The 21,461-nt window shown below is 40.5% G+C and overlaps 1 pseudogene; it reads right to left on the bottom strand.

Annotated features, from left to right (window-relative positions):
• Window positions 1-288: 288 nt before the first annotated feature.
• Window positions 289-21,210, bottom strand: LOC118219423 (annotated as a pseudogene).
• Between the last annotated feature and the right edge of the window lie 251 nt (window positions 21,211-21,461).

The following is a 21,461-nucleotide window of genomic DNA, read 5'->3' as shown; positions in this document are numbered from 1 at the left end:
CCTTCCCTACACGCCATCTCATTGGTGCATCCAGTGCTAACACCACGCCAATCAGCTTAGTGTCTTTTAAAGTGGCAGAAACACATTCTGCAACAAAGATCTTCCTAGGAACATCACCGTGCCTGACGGGTGTGACTGCTACGCTTTCCTGCTTTTTAACCAAGCGCATCCCACCGCTGGCCCCACCGTGGTAAGCATTAGCCATTATGTCAACCTGTCAGTGCGATGAAAAAAGATGGTCGGCGTCAAAGATGGCCGGCATCCCAAATGGCCGACGGCAGCGCCTACCTGCACGCGGGCCTCGGTCAGGTCGGTGCGCAGGGCTAGCTGCTCGCGGGCGTACACGTCCGGGTAGTGCGTCTTCTGGAACACCTTCTCCAGCTCCTCCAGCTGGTAGCTGGTGAAGGTGGTGCGGTTGCGCCTCTTCTTCCCCTTGTTGCTCTCGCCCTCGCCCTTGTCCAGGGGGCTGGCCAGCTCGGAGCCCGGTTGATCCTGGGGACTCTTCATCCCCCCGGCCTCCTTCACATTGAGGTAGGTGCCATCCATCCCAGCTGGGTCGGTGTTCTGGGGCAACTCGGAGTCTGTCAGCCCGGCACCGTCTTTGGCTGCAGAGAGGAGATATGGAGAGTTTGTCATTATGCTGCCATGGCGCTTCACGCCAAGGGGATTATGGGTAATCATTAGCGTACAAGGGAGTAGGCAAGTGTGTACTTTCATTATTTTTTCCTTATTATTAGTTCAAACCTGCTAGTCTGCACCTCGTTAATTCTGGCCTATGTCCTCCACCCCTTTAGTTTGCAGTGATTAAGGGACAGAATCTTTGCTGACCAGAAAAGCATGTTTTTCTTTTTTTTTTTTTTGATATGCAACTGTTTGATGTTCAGAGTTGGCAGAAGCAAGCCCATGGTCATTAGTGAACAAAAACTTTGCTGACCAGAAATCCATGTTTTTTGTTTTCTTTTTGGCTATGAGACTATTTGCCAGTGAAAATAAGCAGGAATGAGAGTGTGGTAGCTATAAAACATTCTACCAGACAGCTGTCGGGTTGATTCCCTCTTTTGTGTAAAAAGTCGAAAGGTATTTTCACCTTTTACTCCACTCCAGTGATTTTTTCCCCTACTTTTTCTATATCTGATAATGAGGAGTAATATTTTCCATAAGAGAGAGACTCAGGCCTCTACTTTGCTCTACTCTACTTTTTTGAATCTGGACAAAGACAATGTCATTCCTAGCTCGTATCCGCTGGGTTATGGACTAAAACAAATTAGATCTGAATTAAATAACATTGAAAGATGCCAGTGTGATTAATACCAATCCAGTAAAGGTGCCAGGATTAGCAGATTAGCTGGGTCCTGTGGTTTTCACAGGGAGGGGAGAAGAGAAAAACTGATCTTGGTTACAATGGAGTTATAGCTAACTCCATTGTAAAATACTATGTAAATACAGTCAATGATATATAAACCAATACATATCAATGATTTATAAACCAATATATCATCATTATTATTTTAATAATATTATTAGTAATAGTAATAGTGGTAGTAGTACCAGTAGTAGTATTTTTTGCTAAATCATACCGGGAGCGAACCTATTATGATTATTATCTTTGCCCAGGTTGTTCCAGCTGGAACTGCCTGCCACAGAATTATGTGTTTAGGAGGAATAGAGAGATGAGTAGCATTGCACATTAGTATCCAACATGGGTCACTTCCCCCACCTGCTTGCTATGAGGGATAATAAATAATAAAATCTGGTTTAAACTATACCTGCTATAGTTTCTGATTGACATTTGCAGCATTAGGCTTTTTAAAGAGCTTTTTGTGTTTTGGCTTTTAGCAAGTGCTTTGTAAAATATTCATGGCTATCAATCAAGAGTACAACATGTGAAATTTCAACTGTCAGTTTATTTTCTGGGCCATTTCTCTGCCATGGGGGATCTTGTTGGCACAAAGAATAACTGCAGATTTTCACAATATTGCACAAGGTTGAGTTTGTAGTGGAAAAACTTGGTGTGACACTGCTAATAAATTATTTTTAAAATGTGTTATTTAAAAGGCTAATCTGGAATTTGTGTTTTGGCAAGCTTTAGTCTGTAATATGTTGGTAAACATTGGTAAATTTTCGGTTTTGATGCATTATGGGAACTCTAATATATAAATCATGTTAACTGGTTGTAAACATATTGTTAAATACATTAACTGATTATATAATTATTTTCAGAAACTAATGGTGGCTTGCATGTAATTCATTTAAGACTTTAAATGGCCATTTAATAAGGGAAGCAACTAGTGTTAGTAACATGCTGTCAGACTTTTGATCCAACTTCAACTCATGATGCAGAACATATTCATGAACAGTTTATTATGAGGATCTGTAATCGCATAAGGCTTGAGCAATAGGCCTTATATTTGCAAGTACTAACATCAATTAATATATACTCAATAAACAATAATAAATATATGAATTAATGATATATACTTATTTACTAATAGTTTACTAATGGGAGACAAACTATTTATTAAAGGCCCAGTTATAGTTTATAAGTATACCTTAAAATAATGTTACTAAGTTTGGTTGGTGTTACCAAATTTGGGTTTATTTAAATCCACTTTTTCGCAACAAAGGCAGCCATGCTGACAAGGCTGACTGTAGATCAGGGGCATTGAGGGCTTCTTATGTGGAGAGTAGAGTACAGGAGGATGTACAATTGGGGTAATACAGCATAGGGGGTTGTGGGGAATGTAGTACCACAATTAAGGAGTTTGAGTACAACAGTTGAGGGGTGTGTGGCACTGTGGCACAAGAGCTGCTCCCCCCCCGTCTCTCTTTCTCTGTATTTAAACAGAGAAGAGAAGATGGAAGTAGAGGCCACCTACTTCTGTAAACAAACAGCCTTAGAAATAAATACACCGGACAGAGAGCCTGGTTCTGGGACTAACTGCACCCAGTCAAACCTATGGGTGCCCCGCCCTCCCCCCCCTGCATCCCTGTTTGTCTTCACTGCCCGTGGTACGCTCAGGGCCAGTAATGGCTCCCACATTGCCCCCTGGCCTGTGATTGACACATCCTGTTAAACGCGAGGGAACAAACATGAGTGCCCGGGCGTAAATATTTTGAAATCGTTCCTTGCATTCCTACAAAAGAGACACTGTTGAGGGTCAGGTGGGGGCGCAGTGGTCAAAAACACTTGCGTTTACATCCCGTCTCGTAGTTTTTTTTTTTTGTTTTTTGGTTTTGTTTTTTTTTTTTTTTTTGAAGACGTATAAGAAGGGAGGGTGTTTTGACTCCCCTGTGTGTTTATATGCTGTCTGGGAAACTGAGTCTGGCAGTCAGGTTCTGTCTTTCCAGCAGTGTCGCCATGCAGCGAGGCCAGAAACTCTGTCAGCCTTCTCTAAGCATCTCAGAGCAACGTATTTCTGAGGGAGTGCTAAAGTGGACAATAGCCTTGTCTGTGTATATGGATATCCTAGTACATGGCTGCATTAGTGTTTCCCTGGTTTTAAAAAAAACAAAACAAAAACAAAAAAATACAGGCCAGGATTCATACAGTGTCTTGTCCTTAACTTTGACTCATGGTCCTTCAAAAACACAATTTGACCAGTTTGGTATCAGGGGAAAATTTACTTGCCAAACTATGATAGCGAAGACGCAAACATTCAAGAGTTGAGAGAATCAGAAGGGATTCTGGGGGTTTGGGGTTATGATCTGCAGTATTATATCGACAATTATTTTATGCAGACATCTCAGCAGGGAGTAGTCCCATCTGTGAACAGTCAATATTTATCTTACAATATTGAAAACAAATCGCCCTGCCTATTTTAATTTGTTCATTTATTCTTTATGAGTCTCTCGTTCAAAGGGTGAAATAGGTTCTGAGTGGTCTGGATGGATGTGCAATGGTGGCCATGTTGAGCAGACTGACTGTGTGTGGTGCTACGAGTGGAGGGTTCAGCAATGCAGAGGGATGGCCCTGGGCACTGTGGATGAAAGTGAAATGCTTTACCTCCACTGTGGCCAGTATGTTCATTCTGCCAGCAGCCATACCATCCTGTAATGCTATGGTGGGTTTCGTTACTACTGCCTGTGAAAGACTTGCTGCTGGATTTGGTGTTGGTGGGCCAGGAGGGCGGCACTGTTCTGGGAAGAAGTGTAATGTCCAGTACCCCAGAATAGTGATGGGCCATTACACGGTAGATGGTGTGACATTAAATCTGAGGTCTTAACTCTCTGTGGACATTAAAGATCCTAATGGTTCTTATCACCGAGTAGATGTATTAAGCCTTACAAGCCACTTTGCAAATGAGCTTTTAGTTCTCTGGTAACGTACCAGGCTGAATAAATCATTCATTTCTGCCATTGGGGTGCTCTTTGTCAAGGTGAAGATTGTTCAGATTGTCCTTACATGAACATGGCCATCTCCCTTCTTTTTTGAGTTTTCGTAGAGGATATGTTTTACAGCGCTTGGAAGTAGATACTAAACTCTTAAATCCCTGCCGTAAAAGTCTTATGATGTCCGTGTGTTTTCATTTAGAGGAATTTCCACTACAACAATATATTGAAACAAAGCCATTGTTCAGTTTTTTTGAACTCCAAAGCCAAGATCCTCTGCATCATCTGCAATTATCGTACTGACAGGGGACCAGGAATCTAGAGTACATTGTCTGTCCTGGGCCTCCTTTACACCTCCAAAAGTCAAACCTATCTGCACTGAAGCAGTTGCTTTGGGACTATAGCTGAATCGCTTGGCTGAAACGCTTGACCCACCCTGACCAAAGCTTGTTAGCCACAGTGCCTCAGTTGTTTGTGATTATGGTCTTGCCCTTATTGCAACATTTCCTTCTCCACTGTGAGCGCCTTGAACTTCAGACAGTCTGCCAGTTCGACTGTCCCTGTTTTATCTTTTTTTTCTTTCAGATATTCAATCTAATGGCCCATTTGAGCCAAGTAATATGCTGTTATCAAGAGGTCCCTCAGAATATGGATTCTCTCATAATTTCGAGTTCACCGATAGGTGAGGAGCAGGCTGAGATTAATCCAGAGGACTAATTGGCGGTTTAACCCTAAATGTGTTCACACCTGGCCACAAAGTGAAAGCATGGCTTGTAAAATGGTTTAACTGCATCTATATTTTTTCCCTGGCACCAAATAGAATCTCTTCGAGGGGCTTTCCCTGGATTGCAGATTTATTTTTTGCTGTAAGGGCAGTAAGGGCAGCCACAGTTTCTGGAGCCTGAATGTCTGTCTTGGTCTTTATAATTTTACTGTTGGAAAACTTTGCACTGTGTATATACCGTATATTCGTGCACCATTTTTGCTTCAAATGTGCAAAAAGAACAATCCATGATAAACCATCTGTTTCAGCAGTGATGATAGACTTAAGAGGAACCATGACAATTGTTAAGATTCTGTTGGTTAATGTCAAACCAACAGAATTGAATTGTTGATATTTCTCACAGCAAAACATTCACTGTCAATTCAGCTCTGATATAGAGCACAAATCTGTGAAATTCAAGCACTGACTGGAATTAACACAGTAAAATGTCCAACAACAAGTGAATTAACTTTTGACATTTTTATTGTGCAGTGAACATTTTAGAATTAATTCCTCTGAGTATCAAATTTTAACCTTCTTGTTGTCCTTGGGGTCAAAAATGTCTCTTTCTGAACATAACAGCAGTCAAAAACCCCAAAACTTAATTTTAAGCATGACATTGGATTGCTTTTCCTGGAGTGACCCTACCAACAGAAAAAGTCATCATTGGCCTTTTTTTATATTTTTGTAAATGTTGCCTATACCATCCGGGTGCAAAGATTGTTTGATTTGTTTGTTTGATTCTTTCTTTTTTGACCCTGCATAATCAATGTTAACCACCACACACCTATTACAGCAAACAAAAAAGTGGTGTAGACTGAAGACATGACGTTCCTGGACTGTGAAGTAGGAATAGTTATTCACCAATTTATTGATGAGTGACAGGTTGTTTCTACATGAAAAATATTTATTTAGGGTCGGAAATGGGTCATTTTTGACGCTGTGGACATGGGGTGCTTTTTTTAGAAAGCCGTGAACGATCTGGTGTAAGAACCCGTGTTGTTCCTGGATTGTGAGATGTCAGCACCAGTCTCCTCATGTTAGCGAGGGTCAGATCCTCTCTAGAGGCAGCGGGTTTCATCACCGCCGAAAAGCGAGAAACATCAAAGTGTAATTTAACTGGCTGTTAAGCGGCAGGGCGCCCCCCTGCTTTTTAACGGAATGTGATCGGAGGGGTCAGGGAGAAGTAACTAAAAGAAACACTATAAATTAGCTACCACAGAGGCCCTGTGAAGGGTCGATAACCAAATACTCCACAAGAGGAAAAAATACTAGGAAACACTGGGCAATTAAAAATACATACATAACATTATATTGCATTGTCTCTTTTTTCCTTTTTGTTTATTTATACTTGATGCAGGGAACTAAATTTACTTAAAGAGAGTTTGCTTCATCTTGAGGCATTTATTAGCATTTTACATTGTTGTATGTAAAAATGCTAATAATGTTCAGCCCATCAGAAGGCTGGCAAAAATGTGTACCTTTTTCACTCTGTCATCACAGTTACGCAGGATTTGACTGGCAGACGGACAGCTGTGCAGACAGGAGACGCGCAGTTCAGTGTAAGAGGTGTGCAGACCCATGACTGGCAGGCTCAGATTTCACTATGAGACTTTGACACAGTTTGATCATTTTTATTGCAGATTCTGAGCATGATGCTACAAGATGTGTTTTTTTGTGTGAGATTATTAGCAGGCTTTCTCTGACAGGGCATTTTTAAAACCGGAGTGTATGACCGACTCAAAACCAGAGCACATTTCTGGTGAGAAGGCAGATGTATGAGATGAGGTGTTGAAGGCAGCAGAGCTGTTTTCCGGGCTCTGGAGGTTTGGTGTGTGGAGGAGTCTGAACTTGGCTGGGTAGCACAGGCTAAAGGGTACCATTCCTTTCTTCTGCATGAAATGTTCCAGACTATTCCTTTCCAAAAATAAGGTACCTGCAGTATAATAATACACCAGTACTAAAGCAAATTTTCATTGCGCTCATTTTCAGCAGTCACAAACCTTAGTCGTGGTGAAATCAAGTCCACCGCCCTCCCCTCTAAATGAAATGTCGTGTCACCCCTTCATACAAGTGGTGCTGGGGCTGGGCCGGTCTGAAAGCAACTGAAACACCTTTCTGAAAAGCACCAGTCCTGCAGGTTTGAGTCCTCTGTGGTGGTCATAGCATGAGGTCTGCCCAAGGTAATGGGATGATGTTCTCTCAATTCTCACACAACTATTACATTCCAAGTATTCATTTGGCAGGTGCTTTTGGCCAAAGTAATAAACTTAAAATGTAAATGTAATTACAGCAACAAAAAATAGGCTAACCCCAAAAACCAAAGCAGAGAAAATGGCACTATAGATGTTAAGTACAAAGTTGAAAGAACTAATTTGAATCAAGCATAAGTGCAACACGCTTGAAACAATGTTCTTAACACTAAGAAATACTGAAATAAAAAAAGGATCTGAAAATATAATACATACACAATTAAAATGAAACTATGGTTGCTGTAAACATTTGTAAGCTTGAGTTCAAGATTAATAAACAGCTGTGAATAGGAATTGGTCTAATATCCAATACCACCTTAAAGATATCAGCATCAGGCAACATTTACGAGGATTGTGAGGTACCTGCGGCAGATAAAACAACACAGCGTTGTCTTTTTTCTTTTCCCCCCTTTTAAGAAGACCGATAGGTGCCTTTGTGGATGCAGAGAGGGCAGACAGCTCGGGGAGCAGAAGATTTACTCCTGCGGCCGGTGGAAGAATGCGAATGCAGTGGGAAACTATGAGAGCATTTCCTCAAAGCCGCGGCTGCTGATAAATCTGCTCCCACGTGACACTTCGGTATTTCTCACAGGTCCTGGAGCCCCGGTGAGTTTTCCATCTACCCAAGAGCAGAGGTTGTGTGTGTGTGTGCGTGTGTGTGTGGGTGTGTCTGTTTGTGTGTGTGCGTGTGCGTGTGCGTGTGCGTGTGTGTATGTGATTAAAAATATAGAAACCCCTATGTGCAGATAGACACCCAACTGCTTTTCAAATACAAAGTAACAAATGGTCTGTCTGACGCTACACTGGTGATTGTGGGCAGAATGAGTTGAGATCTGGAACATGCAGCACTGTAACCAATCCTGTTAAAACTAAGGCGTTGGCCTCCGTTAACACATTCACAGTACATCGGCAGAGTTAGTAGCACTGTGTGCCTAAGCAGGCAGGGAAAGAGTCAGCTCTGTGATTGCGCAATTACAATCATCTGGAACCGAGGGGAAGCTTGTTACAACATCCTGTAATCCTGAAACTTAAATCTCAAGTCTTTTTCTTCTTTTTTTTTGTTTAGCAATGGGACTTCAACAGGTGAAGTCTCAGAGTTTTTTGAAGCTCTAGTCCATTTGAAATTAGTTATATAAGCAGCACTGGGATAATGATGTCTGTGTAGTTCCTAATTGAGGAGTAGAATACTCTTTGAGACTTGCTATCCTTTTTAAATGAACTTTTTTCCCCTCATTTTCCTTTCTTTCCGAATTTTTAACAGTCTTAACTGTAACATGCCCATTACTGTAATGTCAGTGTAACACTCCCATCACTGCAATGTCCAAATTTGGGAGTCTGCAGGCTTAGCTTCCAAGTCGCTTACAGTAGCACTTGCATATTTGCAATATTTCTGCTGAGTAAAAATTGGCACTATAGCTAATGTACAATGCTCTGTGGGACTACCGCCCAAAGTTCACTCTGGCGCTGGCATACTCACAATTAAGTCTGGCGTGTGGAGCGTTCTTATGAATAAGTGCTTTACACCTTCACCCACACTTTTGCAATGCAGATGACAGACCTACATTCTCCTTTTGGGGAAGGTTTGGCTTTATGTATGAGGCAAGCAGTGGCCATATCACACTCAGTTGGGCAGATTGACCTAGATGTAAATGGGGGCACCAAACCGCATGCAAATTAGCTAAGACTAGACCAGCCCTTGTAAATAACCTGCTAAAATGGCACCTTTGCTCCCCCATCATTGGCCGCAGGGTCAGCCTGTTTTATATTAGCTTCTGCTTGTGTTAAGGTGACTGAAATCAGATGACAGTTAAGATGAAATAACTGTTAAGCTAATGATGGGTGAATATAGGCAACCAGGACATCCACTTGGGTTGGAAACCAGACACTAAAGAGCCCTCTAAACAATGAGCAGATACTGGAAACCCCTCGTCCTGTGTGTTTGAATGCAGCCCACCTTCAAACTCTGTGAAAAAGGCAAGCTATTTGACATGGCATTCCCGCAGCTTGGAGACAGATTAATCATAACCAAAGCAAGGCCAGCCTAAATGTCAAAGGCATACTATGCAGGATTTTTACCTTGAAAATATTGCAAAATAACCATGGTATGGTATAACCAAGGTATATCTATGATGCACTGACAATAGCTGGCTTTATGCACTTTCCCTGAATTTGTGCACCATTACCTGTATTTGTTATTCTATAATGAGTTTGGGTAGTTTCTGAGCGTTGCACTCTTTTTGAAAGAGCCTGTGTTCTGAGATTGGATCTCAGTGGAGTGTTTGTTGCGAGCTAGATAGGTACTGCAATGGCCCAGATACAGCAAAGCAAAAAGACAAGCCATCAGGGCTTGTTCAAGAACTAGAGTTAACCTTGGAATTACTTTTACCTCAGTGGCATCAGCTGAAGTTCACAAAGGGGATGAAAAGCAACGTGAACTTGGCTTGACTGCCCCAAGACTGAAGCGGCGGCATGCTTGAGGACCATGTGTGATTCAGACCCAGTCAGGGTCAGTAGCTCACTGCTCAAAGCCAGTGTGTGCTTCTGGTCCAATCTGGGCTGTTAGCTTGTTGCTTGAGGGCCATGTGTGGTTCTGACCTGGTCTGGGCCGTTGGCTTGATGCCCAAGGTCTGTGTGTGGTTCTGACCCAGTCCAGGCCAGTCGATCATTGCTCAAGGTCTGAGCGTGGTTCTGACCGAGTCTGAGCTATTGACTCATTGATCGAGGCCCAAGTGTGGTTCTTACCTAGTCTGGGCCACTGGTTCATTGCTCGAGGGCCGTGTGTTGTTCTAACCTGATCTGGGCCATTGGATTTTTCTACGGCCCTGTCTGACCCAGAGGCTCATCCCTTTGTTAGTTTTTGGAATGTTTTTGGAATGTTTTTCCTGAGCTGGGCACAGGCAGAAATCCTCCTGTGGTTTCTCAGGCCGGAGTTTGATGCAGAGGTCAAGAACACACACTCACTGCTTGCGTGCTCTGTTTTCAGTGTATAGATGACTGTCTCAGGGGAAAGTCTTTTCCCAGTCTTTATTCTGTCTTTTTTTCTAATGATTACATGAAATACCATATAAATCAGAAGAATGCCCTTGTGTCCACCTACATTGTATGTCACTCTCGATAGGAGTGTTTGTTTAATAGGTGATGAGATGTTCTTTTGAATGGGTTTGGTTGGGTGGGTTGTCTCAATCAATATATTGTTCTATGGCTTACTTTTGCTGCTCATGCACAAGAAACACAAAAGCTCTCAGGATCATACAGAAAGGCTTTGTCCACACAGCATTTAGACAAACCACTTTGATAAAATAATGGCTCAGATTTGTTCATTGCACGTGAACCAAACAGAAATGCAACAGACACAAACATGCACACACAAACACGTCTCGTTCAAATTCACATTGCATTCCGAAAAAGAATGTTTCAGTGAAGCAAATCGTTCGACATTCCAATATGGAACAGTGCTTCCAAGTGTACTTTTACTGTTATTAACAGCTTTGGTCTGAGTCCAAAAGGGGAGGAGCCCATGCCTGATCAAGTGACCTCACTGTGTCACATGCTTTGGCACTAAATGTGTAATATTGTGTTGCATGCTGCTGCACAAAGTCTCAATGTGTTGGCCATCGCCTTAGTGTGTCTAGGTGCCCAGCATAGGCTGCCATGTTACAGATACTGAAAGGGCACGGCACTGATATCTGAGATGGCATTTTCCACATCTATGAACTCTGCATGAGTTGACTGACTTCCTCATGGATGAGTGGTGTTGTATTGCTCCAGCAGAATTACAGGTAGACTCTATGGCATACAGGTAGACTAGAGGTATACAGGTAGACTGTCCCATGTGGTGTCTCACCCCCCTATTAAGTGACTTAACATTGGGGTTTCCAATTCTTAAGTGAGTTCAGCGTGTCATTAATAGTTGTATTTATTCATTGAATTACATTAGTATGACCTGGAATCAAGGGCTTCACCACACATCAGTTATGGGATTAGACCATATTTGTCATGTAGGTAAGCATGGATGGAACTGGCCTGTACGCTGAGTATCAACATAAACCAAATCTACTTCCTGAAAGAATTATTAACGTCTGACAGCTGTAAGGTTTGACTGCTGTTGGCTTAGACTATTTGTTGTTTCTTAGCAGTTGGTGTGCTTATGAGATGAATGGCGTTGGTTTTGACATGCTCATTTTTGTTTTAAAAAATAATGCAGTACATGAGGCAGGCCCATGTAGTGAGGCAGGATTTATGAAAACAGCCACACACACGCAACAAACACCTGCAGTTTGCACCCTGTGCGTCAAGCATTGCGTACGGACCTCCTCAATCATCCAAAACTCGACCTAAACCAAACACCACACCACTGACTGCTGGTGTATTTGTACGGGACATGCACAGAACAAGGTTACACAAACCAGTCACCTCTTGTTGACTCAGGAACTCCCTGTTGCTTGGCGGGGCACTTCTTTGAAAGCACAACGGTAGAATACATCCGACTTGTATTAATGAGGAGGGAGGGTCCTCCAATGAGTTCAATGGCTAATTTAGCTCACTGCTAAAGGACCAGTCAGAATCTGGGGAGTTCACAAAGACCTGTCTGTCATCACAGACTGTCATGGATATGGTACCCAACTTCAGAGTTCATTGGTGATTATTCTCTGGCATTGGCTACCATATGCATGACCCTTTCTGGTGATGCACTCAGTCCTATTCCCATCAGCTGGGGGCTCTGGAATTCTTATTTTAAGGTAGCTGTCTTTGTTTTCTGTCACGTATGACATTGTGCATAACAAAGTAGTGGTTTGGGAATTTGGGATCTTACCTCAAGTTAATTCAAATCCCAGGTGAGGATTCATTTTAAATTGCTTTATTGAAAATCCATCTGTTGAAATGGATAGCATTTAAAGAGGTATGCTGTGCTAGTAGCATTGGATAAGAGCATCTGCTAAGCAAATTAATAATGCAATGTAAAATTTTGCAAGCCGGTGTGGTTTCCTAGTAACAGTTGCTGACATGTGTAATGTTCTCAATTCAGCAGTTTAAAATCAGAAGAAACCCTTTCATTTACAATCCTGAACGGCTTCATGTCAGATATAATACATTTTTTTCTTTGTACAGTCATCAGTCATTTACTGATTTACCATGGATGGGATTAATCCATCAACCATGTTTTTTTTTTTACCTTTTACTGTTCTTTTAAAAGTTAGCTACTTAAGCCTGCCCCATCATTGCATACTGTTATGTTTCATAAAGCTTTGTAATACTTCATAATGACTTGCTTTTGGTTTTTGTACCTACCCTTCTGACAACCAGCTTAGAGGTTGCGAGTTTTGCATTGTCAAGGGGAAATAAAAGGGGTTCATCTGTATTGTATAACTATTTTCCTTCAGTTTGACACTAACAAATAATATGTTTATTGCATAATTTACTTTTTACAATGGAAGACTTTATCACTTGTATTACGCCCGTTTTTTATCAGTGCTGTTGTTCATCTAACCATGCATGCTGGCTTCTAGATAGTTCAGTGTCACTGAGCGCTTAATTAGGAAGACCTATGCGAGAGAAAAACCACAACTTCCCTTTTCCCTTTCAGAGAGTAATCAGATCAGTCATTAAGGGATATTGTTCTACATTCTTGGCCATTATATTGTTGGTTTGCTTTGGTTTTTTTATTTATTTATTTTTTTTTGAACTAGTAAAGCTTCTTCAACGTGAGTAGACTCTGAGATGTAATACAAGGGTCAGTGGCAAGTTCAAGTCAACACAGAAATCTCCCAAAGCAGCACTGGGCATTATCTTCAAAGGGCTGCAAGGTCTTAGTGGGAAATAAAGCAAAGACTCTGATGACTTCAGGAATTCAGTGTACCTGCTGAAGGCTGATTGAAGTAATAACTCAGAATGCCCCGATGGAGTTTTTCTGCTAAGGATGTCAGACAAAAATTAGCAGATGAGTAATGTGGCAGTTTATTTAAAATGTAATATTCCTAATAAGTGTTGCTCATTTGAGTGTTGGGGTGTATGGCCTTATGTAGCCACATCTGGCACATCTGGCTGGACACTGCCTACACTGAAATGGTGTGATATCTCATCGAAAATACGCAGCATATGTTTGGTTACCCACTTCCACAAACAGCTGTTGAGGGTTTGTAATGTGTGGCACAAATGGCAAATTCTCTTTGGATTTAAAATAATGCAAATAATATACAACAATATGGCGAGAAAATGCAGGTGGCTAAACTTTAAACACTGGCAAGGCCTTGTTTTTCAAGAAAATAACTGCTATTTAATGTGTTCCAAACATGGTGTGACCTGGACACCTACCACTGGCTGAATGTCACATAGTTCTCTTTTGTAGAGAGTATGAAACTGTTTGCTTCATTCATATTTTACAGGTTTTGAATATGGAAATTGTGTTTCCAAATTCAGACAGATTCCTCTCTGCTGCTGAAAAATAAGCTTTCTATTTGAAATATATAATGTAAACTCCTTGAATACCAGTATAACGTTAAGCTTTAATGAAGACAGAGCCCAGGCCATTCTCTGAGACAGTATCCAATGGCATTGGATGCGCCTGCAATGCCATTGGATATTCCATAATGCCTACGCACACGCACGCATGCACATACTGTATACTGTCTGTCACAATGGCGTATGCACACAAACATGCTGATCAGAAACTGTTCCCCCATGTGAAATGTCAGCACTATTTTTGCTCAAATTAATTCATTGCATTTCTTGTTTTGCTGTATTTCAGCTGCTTAAGCTTTGATATTTTGCAAAAAAAATGTTTTTTGTGTGTGTGATTTAGACCTGCTCTTTATACTAGACTCCATCTTGCATTACAAATTGGTGCATTCTCTTATTTAAACATACAGCCGTGGGCCTACTTGCCGTTGGTAAAGTTTTTTTTTATGACAAACATTTGCTATTATTAGGCTATGCTGTACAAAAATATTTCCGGAAAAAAAGAGAATGTCATTTGATATTCTGTTAATTATGGAATGTCAGAGTTAGCAGACTGTGGTCTACCCGGTTTACAGTGCGTGAACGTGTATAAAACGAGAGGAGGGGACAAGGAGGAATGCCGGCATGATACCCTACAGCTGACACAAGTTGGTGCGGCTATGTCGGGGTAGACTGAGTCTACCTGTGGCAATGTGGGCAGAGGCAGGGCGATTATGCTGTTCCCGTTTTTTTACAGACACATTTTAATTATTTTATTTATTTTAGGCCACGTTGTCAACTTTTTCGGTTTATTATTCCATGGTATTTCAAATGGTTTGAAACCTCCTGCCTCTTAAACCCATACAGATAGGCCTATATCGTCAGGTTCATCATAAATGCACAATTATTAGCCTGGCCTTGGCTGCAGAAAGTTGAAACAGGCGTCGTTATTCAAACACATTGCTCTTCAGTAATTGAACAGTGCCCCTGGTTGATGAGTTTTTGGTTATAAATACAAAGATATTTCTTGGGCACGGACTTTGCGATATTGTTTTTCGGTCATAGAGAAGAACCGCTTTTGGCGTTGTGGTCGACTCAAGCGGGCATGACATTTAAACATTAAATGTGTCGCTCTGTGAGTCCAAGGGAGCTTACACAGCACAGCAGCACAGAAGATGCGAATCAAGTTGTAGTCCCCTTCCTGCGTAATACAGAGCCACATCAAGTAATATTCACCTTTAGCCGACTCCATTATTTTAGCCGGATAAAGCGAATGTACGGCGTCTGCGGAAAAAGTCAGTTTAACCTTACCTTTAACCTTAGTTTAATAAATTTTTGGTGGGACATATTTTTTACGGCCATGCGACCTGTGCTCAGTGGAGCCTAATTGTCTCACGGCTTCCTGTATCAACGTCAATACACAGGTCTTTGGGAGTGAAGAGCTTGTGCTGCTTGACAACGGAGAAGGGGGAAATAAAGAAGTACAAGCGCAATATTAAAACAGAATTTTTCAACTCTATGTTTATAATAAAATTAAAATGCTATGTGTATAACTTCGGGACACATAGGTAGGCCTGCAAGCTGTTTGTGAGAGTTAGGCTACTTGGAAGTGTATTCTCTTGCTTTAGACCATCACGAACTATGAATACCCCGATACACATCACTGTAAGTATGGAAGAAATTTCTATTGATCTTTAAAATATCTTAAATTGTGCAGGAATTCTGTCTGGGCTGATCAAACACATACGATAAAACTGAAATAATAGCCGGAAAAACTCCAGAAAACGAACTATCCCTTTAGGGGCCTGAGCAAGTTTGTGGAATTTTACGAAAACTCACCCGTGCAAGGCTGTGTGTTTATTTTAAAATAGTTTCTGTTGTGGTTTGGCCCATCACCATTGTTTCTACCATCATGCAAAGCACTCCTTACTTACCGCGTGCAGCCATGTTTTGTCTTATAGCTGATTAACTAAGAAAAAAGCATATGTTTATATAGTCTCTGAGTCCTTTATATGGAAGAATATAGCACTCTTGTGCTTGACGGTGTCCTGCTCGTGGGCTCAATGTGATTTGAAACGAGCGGGTTTGCGTACTGTTTCAAGGGATTACACATTTGTTGAATAAAACTTAAACTGTTCAATAACATCTGTACGACAGGCTGTCGTTAAACCTTATTTAAATACTTATGGTTCGTCATGAGTTTCAATAAATTATGCAGCCCAAGAGCGCAGAAAGCCCCGATTCGTTTATGGCCTTGTGTTTTAATTAAAGTTAAAGGAAACCCGATACTGTCTCGTTTAATTTTACATTCCAAGCCCTTCCAAACCACCTTCATAGCTCTGTAAAGAACGTAGACCCAGATTAAATCTAATCGCTTTGCAGTTTGTCCTTTACTTTCAACAAATAAATTAACGTGGAAAAATATGGTTGCATTGAAGGTTTTCAAGTCGCTCACTATTCCGAATGAGGGAAAAGACGCACTGATGTCAGATTCATTTTGGCCATAACACTTTTGTTTTCTGTTGTCACAATTCATTCATTTTAATGAGCAAAAATCTCCGGCCAAATGGTTCCTCATTATCCTCGTATCGTTAATGCAATAAACTGCATAATGTGGTCCACATTTAGCAGTTTATTGAATTAATCGTAAGATTTTTGTTGTTGTTATTATTATTATTATTATTATTATTATTATTATATTAAAGTTGTTTATATATGTATGGTACTGGTGTTAGTGGCAGTTGTAGCTTTATGGAAAATATTTACGAGTAATATCGAGTTTGCCCTGTCCTACTATGAATCCGAAATATTTTGTCACTGCTCACTTTTACAGTATAGTTCACTGAACGCACTCTTGTTTAAACATTTATATGTCAAGCTTTTTACGCTGCCTGTCATGTCGCAATGGCAGAGCTTGCATTTTTCATTATGGGCCTATGATTTTGGAGGTTTACATTTTTAGTTCAGGGTATTTGTATAGTGTATATATGCACTAAAAGCCTAATAAAAAAGTTATGTAGTAGTTCTGGGGTATTCCAATCATGAAGTTTATGCTAACGGACTTTGATGTTGGTGTTGATCTGCGTGGGATACAGGAATTAATTATTTGTGAATCAGCCTACATTCCAAGCCACGCATTCCAAGCTTTTTTGTTGCATATTTACTTGAAATTAGCATGCAGTTGTATCAGAAGCGTGTACATGTATAATATTATTATTCATATTATTATTATTATATTATTATTATTATTAGAGAGCATGAGCCCTAACATTTTCGTGTGCATGTAGTGCAGCAAAACCTTTTTGGGGGAGAATTCGTTTTATTTTGGGGTCCCAGAATGGAAACACATGGAACGTGTTATTTCAGAGCCAGATGCTATGGAGATCAAACTTTCCTTTTTAAAATTCTGTTCCACACGTGGATGACAAATGGTAAAATTCGTTTTCAGTGTTGAAGTAAAAACATGCGACCCCCGAATTTGCACTTTTATTTATGTCGACTTTGAAAACGCTGTGATAAATCACCATTTTAAATGTTTCATTTTATCAGATTCGAATGAATTGTTTTGAGCGATGTCAGTGGAGCGATGGAAATGCATTATTTGACACTGGTATGTAGTGCGTGATGTAATTATATCGCCAGTAAATAATATCCTCAGAAATTTGTTTTAACGCCTCAGTTTTAACGCCACTCACAAAATGATCAAAAAAAACTCGCTCCTGGCAAAACTGCATGTAGGTGCTTTGATTCCACTGAAAGCAACATTTTATTCGATTTGATATGTTGGTCTGTCCCTTATAGGCATACCAAACACATAGGCCTAATACAGGGAGCGAGACGATATATATATAATCCCCCTAGAAAATGAGAACTTGTCGGTTTCGGCTGCAGTAAGAACAGTTATTTGAACATACACAATTCGTTATATATCATAATTTAAAACAGACGAAAACCTTCTGTTTTTTTTTGCTTGTAGTTTCCTTGTTTGCCCGCGTTGCTTTGCCACACTTTAAAGGTGTTTCCCAGTATCAGGAAAAACGACTAGTGGATGTTGCCTTCTGCTTCGTCTATTGGCTATCTACAGTTCATCGCAAATACCTGCAAGCTACAGTCAACTGGCACTTACAAAATGTGCGACCAACAATAATGGGTTTTCAATTTGAGTTTCCGATCTTTATTTATTTATTTTTTGAAAATACCAGTCACGATAGAAGCCTGTTTTAAAAACCAGTCCTTATCTCGCGCTGCTAAAATGTGAATAGACATTACAGAAGAAAGCAAACATTTGCAGCAGTTTTATATGAACGCTTTGAAACGTTTGATCAAAATCTATGTGGTTAAAAAAACACCACGATCACAACGGGTTATTTTATGCTTGGTAGTTGACTCACTGCTATTAATAGTCCGTTCCACTGGCAACATGTGCACAAATACATTGTCGTCGATAAATTCATTATAGCCATTGTTAGCCTATTTCTTTTTAGGCCTAGTCTATTTTTAACACTTCCAGAAATCTGATAACCGTCGCCAGTTAATGGGTGTAATACCGTCCTTTTTTTCTTGTACCTCTCATGACTTCCATATTTGATAAATAAATGCGTTTCACTATTTTACTACTCGAGTGTTGCGTTTATCTATATATGGTTCTTTGTGTTTGACCTTGAGCATGGTAGGCTATTGAAGCTAGTAGTATTATTTTTCAGGGGCATCATCATGTACTTGGCGATCAGTGACCCTCACGAAAAACTTTGAGTCTAAAAATATTGAAAGTCTAAGAAAACGCCTATTTTTTTAACGCGCTATTGTGGTTAGATTGGCTGTCCCACTTGCACCATATATAATACACCATCATGATAAATCACTGTCAGTTGCGCCCTACCGATCTGCTCTCCGGGACTTGTGGAAAGCATTGATTGATTTTGTGGCAGTTGTATTAGATTTATGGCAGGATCAATGGATTTTCCACAGCTCAAGTTGGCTCAGCCGCGTTTTGAAGGCATTTAAAGGTTAATAAAAGAGGAGGTTTCGTATGGACAAATTAGTACAACATATTCTGGTTCAGATTTATGGAGGGAGCAAAATGCAGCCTGAATCCACGTGCTGGTCGTTAAAGTTAACGTAGCCTGTATCTTTGAATGTTGCAGCCTATATTAGGCTACCCGCGCGCCGACACTCCGTACGTTGGCCTCTATATTGACACCCTAGATATTTTAGCTGGTCTGAAAAGAAATTGTGCTCATTGAATTATCGTTACAAAGCCTATAATGTTGTGAAAATCTTGTGCTTTGATTCCTATGGAGATTTATGGGAATATAGAATTATTATGAAGTACGTCGACAATAGGCCACTTGCCACAGTGCAATGAGGAAACACTTTCATTTGATTCCCACGCAAGTTAAACCATAATTTCTAATTACTTGCACTTGGGCATGTATACTGAAGTTGTCTTGCATTACGTTGTCTTACTATTTTTTTTTTGGACAAAATTATGTGGGGAAGTGTCAAAATCAGAGATGAAGAAAATGGTTCTACCTTTGTGCAAGTCACCTTTGTATTATTATGGGTCCTGCTTAACATGTATTTCCGTTCTTTAAAAAGATTTTTGGTCCCTGTTTTATTATTATTATGATTATTATTATTATTATTGTTGTTGTTGTTGTTGTTGTTGCTGATGAACATTACTCTTTACAAATATGCATTTAGCTTAACATTGTAATATGGCGGATTTATTTTTTGCGTCAGATTGTCTCGGCCTGCTATTGTGCATGTTAATGATCAATGGTTTGTTAAGTTAACCCCGGACTTGTCCAAGCAGGGGGTTATCCCTTTCCACAAAATTAACTTCAAAAACTAATTTACCACTGTTTACTGCGTCCTTAAAATTCCGCAAAATAAAAAATTGAGGAAATGAAGTTGTAATTACATCGGGACATTTATTTTACACTATTTTGTCGACCTGTGCAATATGGGTAAAATAATCGGTCTACTTTTAAAATGTGTAAGACAAATGGTAAACTGAATATGATGTTTCGATTATACGGGCGTCAGTAAACGTGTTAATTGTCCTCCAACATTAACGATTGTAATGTAGCTTATCACATTAAACATAACTTAATTCAGTCGCTAATAGGAAAATACAAACGTTATACTATTTCGTAATTGTGACATTATGTGCGTATGGCTGTGATCCTACGGGGTTTAATCTAAATTGTTATGCGCTTAAAAAAATACAAACATAATTGCCGACTCATGCTTTGTAGGCTACTCGTTTGGGTCCGTACCAACAAAGGTCACAATTAATAGCAACAATGATCCTGCATCTCATATATGGATGTTTTATGTCCGTAATAAAACTAGAATTACGGTTTAGCTTTGTTGATGCTTAACAGGGAAGGTATCTGCACACATCGAAGTGAGCTCATATTCACTGTAGAGAATGAAATCGCCTTCAGGCGCGCGAGAAGACAATCTGCCTTGAAAGTCAAAACTTTCCAGGTATCTATTTACTCTTAAAATTACTCAAAATCAAAGTTGTTCACACCCATTATCTTAATCAGTATTGTTTTGTTTTGTTTTTTTTACCGTAAACAATAGAAAAAGCCGCGTGCACGTTATTATCAACATTACATGAACATTATAACTTGGAGATAACTACTCAGCGAGTTTGCCTATTATTTGCACTGTCGTACATTGTACATTGAGTGAATCTTCTTTTAAAAGAAACTGCGAACAGCATGACTGGGTACACGAACAGGGACGCACAGTAAAATCTGAGTTAAATCAACTCTTACAGAGTAAATATGATCCCTATTGGACTCTTGTATACACTGTGAGAGTTGAATTAGGCAAGCAGGACACTTTTACTGGGCTAACACACACACAATTTAGAGGCGATCCTGCAACAAAAAAAAAACCGGACCCTGTATTTTTAAAACACATGAAACTCCGAAACATTTTTCGGTACATACCATAACAAGAGATGAGCGCTCCGTTGTGCTCGCTTTCTTGGTGGAGTTTGCTTCCTTCGGGGGAGTTTTGCAAGAGGATCTCTGCATGAAGAGGTGGTATTTGTTAAAGGTGCCTTCCCCAGAAGTGGCATCCAATGACTGGCATTCCTGTTGGAACGGGCTCCGCGACTTTTCCCCATATGCCTGACCTTTGTTGGTGAGGAAAGTAGGGCCGTACTTGGTGTCACTCGCTTGGAATGTCCTAAAGGGGTTTGCTTGGTGGTCCCTACCTTGCGGTGCAGACGGGTTATAATATGTATCCATGGATGTCATGTCGCAGTATGAAATGCACGTCTCAGCGTTCATTCCTAGAAAAAGTAGGGAGAAAAAGACGTCCAAACTTTTTTCTGTCTTCTCTTCCTTTTTTGCAGAGTGAGGAAAACAGACGCGCTCACCCTCCTCTCATCTCCCTCTTCCACACTCACTCGCACGCACGCACACACACGCTCACTCACGCGCGCACACTCTCTCTCGCTCTCTTTCTCTCTCTGTCTCTGTCTCTCTCTATCTCTCTCTCACACACACACACTGGTGCAGCTGCTGGGTTGGTTAAAAAAAGATTCGTATGTTTTGTAGAAACTCCAAGCTGACCAAAAAGCTAAAAAGCCCCCTTAAGGTTCAGAGGAGTAACAAAGAAATACTTCTTTATTCCGAGAGGATTGAAACCAGAAATAA

Source organism: Anguilla anguilla, unplaced genomic scaffold (assembly GCF_013347855.1).
Source record: "Anguilla anguilla isolate fAngAng1 unplaced genomic scaffold, fAngAng1.pri scaffold_147_arrow_ctg1, whole genome shotgun sequence".
In the NCBI taxonomy this organism is placed as follows: domain Eukaryota; kingdom Metazoa; phylum Chordata; class Actinopteri; order Anguilliformes; family Anguillidae; genus Anguilla; species Anguilla anguilla.
This window is presented reverse-complemented; position numbering and strand designations above follow the sequence as displayed.